Source organism: Phasianus colchicus, unplaced genomic scaffold, assembly GCF_987193195.1.
Source record: "Phasianus colchicus unplaced genomic scaffold, bPhaCol1.hap1.1 HAP1_SCAFFOLD_57, whole genome shotgun sequence".
Taxonomy (NCBI): domain Eukaryota; kingdom Metazoa; phylum Chordata; class Aves; order Galliformes; family Phasianidae; genus Phasianus; species Phasianus colchicus.
Genome location: NW_028325234.1, coordinates 553,480 through 560,701, shown reverse-complemented (window position 1 = coordinate 560,701; position 7,222 = coordinate 553,480). Strand labels below are relative to the sequence as shown.

Below are 7,222 nucleotides of genomic sequence, written 5' to 3'. Positions count from 1 at the left end.
TGTGGCTACAGGGAGATTTGGGGCAATAGCAAGCTGTGGGGACTCTAGAAGTAGTATGGGGGATATGGGAGAAAAGGGGGCTATGTGGGGGATAGAGGGGGATATGGGGCTATAAGGCACTGGGGGGGCTTTAGGGGGTGTTTTAGGGCTATAGAGAGATATAGGGTGCTATGGGAGCTGGGGGGGCGTGGGACTGTCGGTGGCTATTTGGGGAGCTATACAGTTGTAAGGGAAGATCATAAGGGGATATGCATGGGCTATCAAAGTGTTACGGGGGATATGGGAGTATAGGGGGCTTTATTGTGGCTATAGGGTGTTATGGGGCTATAGGAAAATGTGGGGGGACTATAGACGGGTTATAAGGGGATATGGGAGGGTTATAAAAGACTGGGGGGCTCTTGGGGGAATCTATAAGGGGAAGTGGGATGGCTATAGGAGAGTTCTTATGGGATATGGGACTACAAGGGGGTGTATGGGGGATATGGTTCTCTAAGGGGCTGTGTGGGGCCATAGGGTGATAGGGGGCTCTAGGGTGGGCTCTACGGGCTGTGGGGCTAGAAGGCTCCCCCCTTCCTTTCATAGAATCACCAAGGTTGGAAAAGACCTAAAAGATCATCCAGTCCAACCGTTCACCCACTACCAATAGCTCCTACTAAACCATGTCCCTCAACACAACATCCAGTCTTTGCTTGAACACCCCAGGGTCGGTGACACCTCCATGGGCTGTCCATTCCAGTGCCTGATCACCCCTTCTGAAAAGTAATACTTCCTAATGTCCAGCTTGAATCTCCCCTGCCGTAGCTTGAAACCATTCCCTCTGGTCCTATCACTAATGACACGAGAGAAGAGGCCGACCCCCAGCTCACTACAACCTCCCTTCAGGAAGTTATAGACCTTTAAAGGGTTAATGGGACTATAGGGGTTTGTGGTGGGCAATGGGAGGGTCTATAGGATGATAGGGGGCTGGGGAGGGTCTATAGAGAGGGTTATTATGCTATGGGAAGTTTTGGGGGGACGTAGAGGGGCTGAGGGGGGCAGTGGGGGAATATAGGGAGATATGGGCCTATAGGAGGTGTATGGCAGATGTGGTTCCATAAGTGGCTGTGTGGGGCCATAGGGTGATGGTAGGCTATAAGGGGACGTTGGGCTAGAAGGCTCACCCTCCTCTCCCACCCTATAACCTATCCATAGGTTTAACCTATCCATAGCAGGGTGGCTGAAATGCCAGTCGTGAAACTTAAATCAGAACTGAAGTTTGATTGGAATAGAATAGCACTGTTTTGTGGTCTTAAATCTGACACGTGTTTTCTCCTTGGGCTTCAGGTACAGATATAGTTTCATAATGGCTTTGGAGAAGGTTTCACTATCCAGTCTCCTGATCAGGAAGAAAGAAGAAGGTTTTTGGAGGACTTAATCACGAGTGGAGCTGCTGCTGAACCTCCACTTCCAAGAAGCAGGCAGGTGAGGACGTTGTGCATCTCAGCCTTTCCTCACTGCAAGGTACCAGCGACTCAGTCTGTGCTGTGTGGTGATTTTCCATCAGCACTTCTGCTTGTGCCTGAGCACCAGGCATCCAGGCATCTGTATTTCCTCCCTCAGACCTCCCTTACCAGCTCCACAGCCCCCCTAGGATCTTGTTCCCCTTCCAGCTGGCTCTGAAGAGCCCTTCCATTTTTGAGAAGGCTGCCGGTTTAGTTCAGCATCTCCTGATGTGTCACAGAGATTCAGGGCGTTCAAGAAGACGCTTCTTTAAAGTGCTTAAGATGGTGAATTCTGCCAGACAGAGCGCTTGTCTAATCAACCCTCTTAACCGCAAGGTTTCTTCTGTAGGTCCCGATGATGGCACAGGCATTAAACAGCACAGAGCTCGTCGCTGGGGAGAGGCTGTGCGTTGTGTATGAAGGGAGAGATGGAGGAGGGGTTTGAACAGCGTTGTGCAGGAATGGAAAGCTGGTAAGAGAAACGGTGTGTGTTCTGAGAGCAAGGGCTGTACAGCTCATCTCTGTGTTCTAACAGGAAATGCACGGCAGAGCTCTCTGCTCTCTGTTCTTTCTTGCAAGGTTACTGCCCTTCAAAGTGCTCTGTGGATTGGCATCACGATGACAACCCAAGGATGGCAGCAGGAGATGCAGCACAGCCCTCTCCAGCAGCAACGTGCATTGATTCATCTTGCTAATTCTCAAAGGAGAAGGTGTGTGTAGCTTCCAAAGTTGGTGGCAAGATAGCATCTTGTGAAGGCTTTGGGGCTCTTCCTCTTCCGCATCCTAAGGCAGTGAAGGAGTTCCCTTGCTGTGTGGGAATGGTTCCTGTGCAAGGGCACGGTCGTCAGCCTGTAACAGATACTGAAGGTGATGGTTTTGTGTCTGCAATTATGGAGTTGGCCTTGTAGTGGCAGTTGCACCCACTAACATGCAGCTCTTTCTGACACAGGCAGCTGAATGGGCAGCGGTACTGCAGCTTCTCTGGCAGTCTTGCAGCTACGTCAGGAAGTAGCAGATGTGGATTTGAAAGAAGAACTCCGTTCCTGGGACGTTCCCCTGTTCTTCCCCTAGCCGTCCCCTTGCCCCAGCCCAGATTCCCCTTGCATTCCTGTAGGTGTTCCTTCCATCCCCCATGGCTGCCCCTTGCTTTCCCCAAGATAACCCATTACCTTTCCTTTACAGCCCACCCATAATTCCCTCAGAGCCCCGACACCTCCCTCCTCCCTCAATACTTTCCCTGCAAGATCCCAGTAGCCCAGCACAGACCCCATTTCCTCTTAATGACCTCCTCAGACTAGGAACTTCTCCACTACAGCTGGCCAAAAACCTCACAGACCTCCATAGCCCCCAGCAGCACCCCATATTCCCCACTAGACTCCAGCAGACCCCCATTATTTCCTCCCTCAGATCTCCCTTATCGCCTCCAGGGCTCCTTAGCAACGTCAGAGACCTCCACAGTCCTTGACAGGACCCCTGCCACTATTCCAGGACCCCAATAGCCCACCTGGGCCCCTCCTCACCCCCTTCTCCCTCCAGAACCCATACAACCAAATAATACTGGGGCAGGGGCAGCTGCTGCTGGAGAGGAATGTGGAGCTGCAGCACTTCCTGCACAACACAGATGTGGGTGAAAGTGATGTGGGAGCACTGGGGATATGGGCCACAGGCTGCAGGAGCAGAGTGCTGCGCAGGAGAAGGCAACGTGTGAGGTAAAGGTGGGACTTGTGGGTGTGGGAACGTGGGGTGGCATGGGGATGTAGAGGGTCTGGGGTCATGTGGGGAGGGGTTTGGGGTGAGAATGGGGGATGTGGGGTGGTGCTGGAATGCATTTTTTGATTTCTTCCTGAGAGGGGATTGGGGTTCCCTGTGGCCCAAAGGTGGGGCCCTGATCCATAACCCCACATGACCCCAAAACCCCATAGAGCTCGGCATGACCGCAAGGCTCCACATGACCCATATCCCTGTGAGCACTACAACCCCGGATGAGGCTGTGGACAGTGATGGGTCTGTTCTGGGGTCGTTCAGGGGACGCTACAGGGTGGCTCTGGGGTCGCTGTACATCAGCTGCCTATAACATCTGCTGACCCCCGGCTTGCCCCCATCTTGCTGGGCAAGCTGGGAGTCCGGGGGGCTATGGAAGAGGTTCCATGATCAGAGCAGATTCACCACCAGCTCTGTGTGCGGGAACATCAACCCCACTGAGCTGTGGCTGTGTCCCATAGCTGCCCCATTTCATAGCAGCCCCAGAGCCATCCTAGAGCAGCCCAGAACAGCCCCATCACTGCCCACGGCCCGTGGCCAGCAGCAGTTCCACCACCAGCGGTGTGTTGGGTAAAGGCAGCTCCTAGGTGTGGCTGTGCCCCATAGCTGCCCCAAAGTGCCCCTTTGGGGTCCTCCCATCCGTGTCCTTTGTCTGTCCCACAGCTTTGTAGGGCTTCCCCCATCCCTGCAGATCCCCCCAAGTGCCCATGGGCTGTGCAAGAAACGCTCTCATCACTGCTCTTCCATCAGGCACAGCTCTCCCTGCAGCAGCAAAGCTCATCTGTTATTGCTATGGCTTCTCTGCACTCTCCCTCCTTGTGGTGAGGGAGAAAAGGCGCAGCTGCTCACTGAGCTCCTTCTGCTCCTGTAGCTCTCCTCCCTTGGCAGTCCCTGCTCTCCTGTTCCCTCTTGGCTGGGGACTGCAGGCTCACAGTCTAGGCCACGCATCCGCTCTGCTGTTTCTCTAGGTGAGGTCTGTGGCCAACCTGGTCCTTTTGGTGTGATTGTTTTCTTTCCTATGCAGACAGGCAGGCAGGATTTCTGACAGCTGTTGCCATTGCTGTGTCTCATGCTCTGTCCTGCACCTGTGCCTTCCCTCGTGTGCAGTCTCCACCTTCCTTTGGTCCGAACATCCTGGTCCTGCTGTGCTCTGCTCAGCATCTGTCTGCTGAACAACAGCACAGCTCTCACTCTGATCCTACTTATCCTGCTATCCGTGCAGATGTTAGAATGTTTCCTGACCGTAACAGCTCAGCACAGCCGTGCTGACCACAGCAGGGTGCAGCTTCTTGTTGCAGAGTCCCGTAGCGGTGGGTGACCGTGCAAAAGGGGAATCCCACCGCTGCTGTTCTCCATCCTTCTCCTTCTGCACCACCATGCATTCCTTCCTCCTCGTGCTGCGCTGCCATCAGAGCTCTTTGTCCATTTCTCGGGGTCTTTGCAGTAATTGCTCCAAGACCTGATGTTGGAGCCATTTCTTTACCACTGTCCCTACTGCTCCAACGTCCCCAGTCTGGGACGCCTTTTTGTAAGGAGGTCTGCTGTTCCTTCTGCAGCTGACTTGGATTTCTTCTCCCACTGTCCCCATTAAGGAGTTGATTTCCTGCAGTCCATCCCAGCTCTATCCCTGGTTCAAGTCTCCTTCGTTGCCACGCAGCACCCAAGCTCCAGCCCCTTCCTTAGTCTCGGTGGGATCGCTTTGTCACCAAACCTTGTGACAGGTGTTTCCCTGCAGAAGCATTCATGTCCTCCTTCTGGCTCTTTTGGACAGTTCCCATCTCTCCAAACTGAGGGAAACGGCTGCAGCCCACCCCATGTCGCCTTTGGGGCAGCTCTGGGGCAGTCCCCCCCCAAGGAGAAGATGCCTTTTCCCCACACACAGATGGTTCTATGGCCACATGGGGTTAGCACAGGAGGTCGTGGGTCACAGGGGGGTCATGCAGGTCACAGAGTTATGGGGTGACGTAGGGTCAGATGGCACTGCACAGAGTTATGTGGTCATATGGGGTTCTGGGTCAGAGCAATGGGGTCAGAAGGGATGGTAGGGTCAGGTTGGGTGATAGGGAGTTACGGGTCTCAGAGTGTTATATGGTGGGGGTGAGGTGGGGGCAGGGATCCCAGAGTTCTGGGGCCACATGGCAGTGGGTCGCAGCGTGATGGGGGCAGGCAGGGTCAGGGAGTCCCAGGGTCGTGTGGGGGTATGGTTCACACAGGGCTGTGGGTCACACGCTGCCATGGGGTCACGCACACACAGGGTTATGTGGTCATCTTGGGGTTTGGCTCATGTGGGGTCATGGATCGTGGCCCCACCTTTGGGCTACAGGGACCCCCAGTCCCATCTCAGGAAGAAATAAAGGCATTCCTACACCGCCCCACCTTTTTGCCTCAAACCACTCCTCACATCCCACCCTTCCCTCTATGTCCCCATAGCCCCATGAGCAAACCTCATTAGGAGATGCCTTGGATGAAGATGGACTGCAGAGTGCTGCCTTAATGTGCTATTAATGCCGGGGGAAATATAAATTAATAAATAGACTCATTAAATGTACTTTGGGCTCTTCCACTTTACATGCACTCCTGATAGCTCTCCAGCTATCTGTACAGGTTCTGAAGACTTGAGGAAGATGTCAGGAAGGCACAAAGCACTTGAGGGCTCTTGGGGTTGTACTGGTCTCCTTGGGGTGTTTGGTGCTGAGTCCATCATCCTCCAGTGCTGAGAGAAGACTGCACAAAGTGCTCAGGAAGATAAAGTTGGAAGGAAGTTTCTGGGAGTATGAATGGGCCCCGCTGAGAGCCATTGCCAACACGGCCCCCAGGGACTTGTTAGAGCAGATCATTGGAAGCCATGATTACAGGGAGACAAAGGCGCTGTGCTGGTGGCTGTGATGCTGAGAACAGCATCCTTTGCCTTATGGAGCAGCAAGGTCAAACCCTGATGCCCAGACCTTTGGAAGGGAGATCCTGTCCCTTATGCAGGATCGAGACTATTCCTGGGGCAGTGGGAGCCTTTGCATGGGGCACAAGGAGGCCACGAGAAGATCAGGGCACACAGAACACCAACAAAGAACACACCTCCATGCTGACAGCCCTCACAGCTGGCAGCCAGCCCCTACGTGAGGGTAGGGAGGGCTGGAACCAGGCTCCACCCTTTGCCAGACAAGTGAATTGCTTCCACCTGTCCTCCACAGCAGAACAAGGCCTAATGAAGATCAAAGGCCAGTCGGCTGGGGGCAGCCTGCCAGGCCTGCTCTTCTTGGTGCTCTGCCTGGGCAGTTGGAGTGCTCCACGAGGCAGCTGTGGCAGCCTGGATGGTCTGCCTTGGGGCTGCGTGGAGCGGCTGCACTCAGGCCTTGAGGGAGATCCGGAATCTCTGGTGAAGCTGGCTGACTGGCTGGGGAAGCCTTCCGAGGCCTGAAGCCTCCTGGCCGGCCAGTTGGGCCAGGCCGAAAGCCGGCTGGCCGTTCAGGGGAGCACTGCCAGGCGAGAGGTGGCCGGCCGGCTGGCCCATGGAGCTCTGCATTTGCAGACCTCTCCAAGCCGGCCAAAGGGGCCCTGCCAGGCCAAAAGCCCGTAAGTTGTGATCCAGATAAGACAGAAGAGACTGTGCTGGATTTCCCTGGGCATCAAAGCACCGTGAGACGCTCTGATGCCCTCTCGCAATTCTTTCTCCCTCCACCAGCACAAGAGCTGGCGTCAAAAGGCGCAATGACACTGTCACAGGCGTTCTGGAGGTTTTTAAAGGGTAGGCCCCTGATAAGGCTTTATTGATGGTTTTGCCCCTCTACATTTCACTCTAGATCTCCTTGTTGGCCTGGAGAAGGGAAGGCAGCGGGGTGACCTCCTTGCAGCCTTCCAGTACATAAAGGGAGCCTACAAACAGGAGGGGAGTCAACTCTTTGATGGTGTAGCTAATGGCAGGCCAAGGGGAAGTGGTTTTGAGTTGAAGATTGGATGCCAGATTGGATTGTTCTTTCCAGAGA

The 7,222-nt window shown here is 54.4% G+C and overlaps 1 long non-coding RNA gene across 1 annotated transcript; it reads left to right on the top strand.

Moving 5' to 3' along the window:
• The first annotated feature begins 1,781 nt into the window (after window positions 1-1,781).
• LOC149911797 (uncharacterized) lies at window positions 1,782-5,790 on the top strand. Its single transcript, XR_016462848.1, has 2 exons — window positions 1,782-3,190; window positions 5,673-5,790. It is a non-coding gene; the product is annotated as an uncharacterized LOC149911797 (long non-coding RNA).
• Window positions 5,791-7,222: the final 1,432 nt, after the last annotated feature.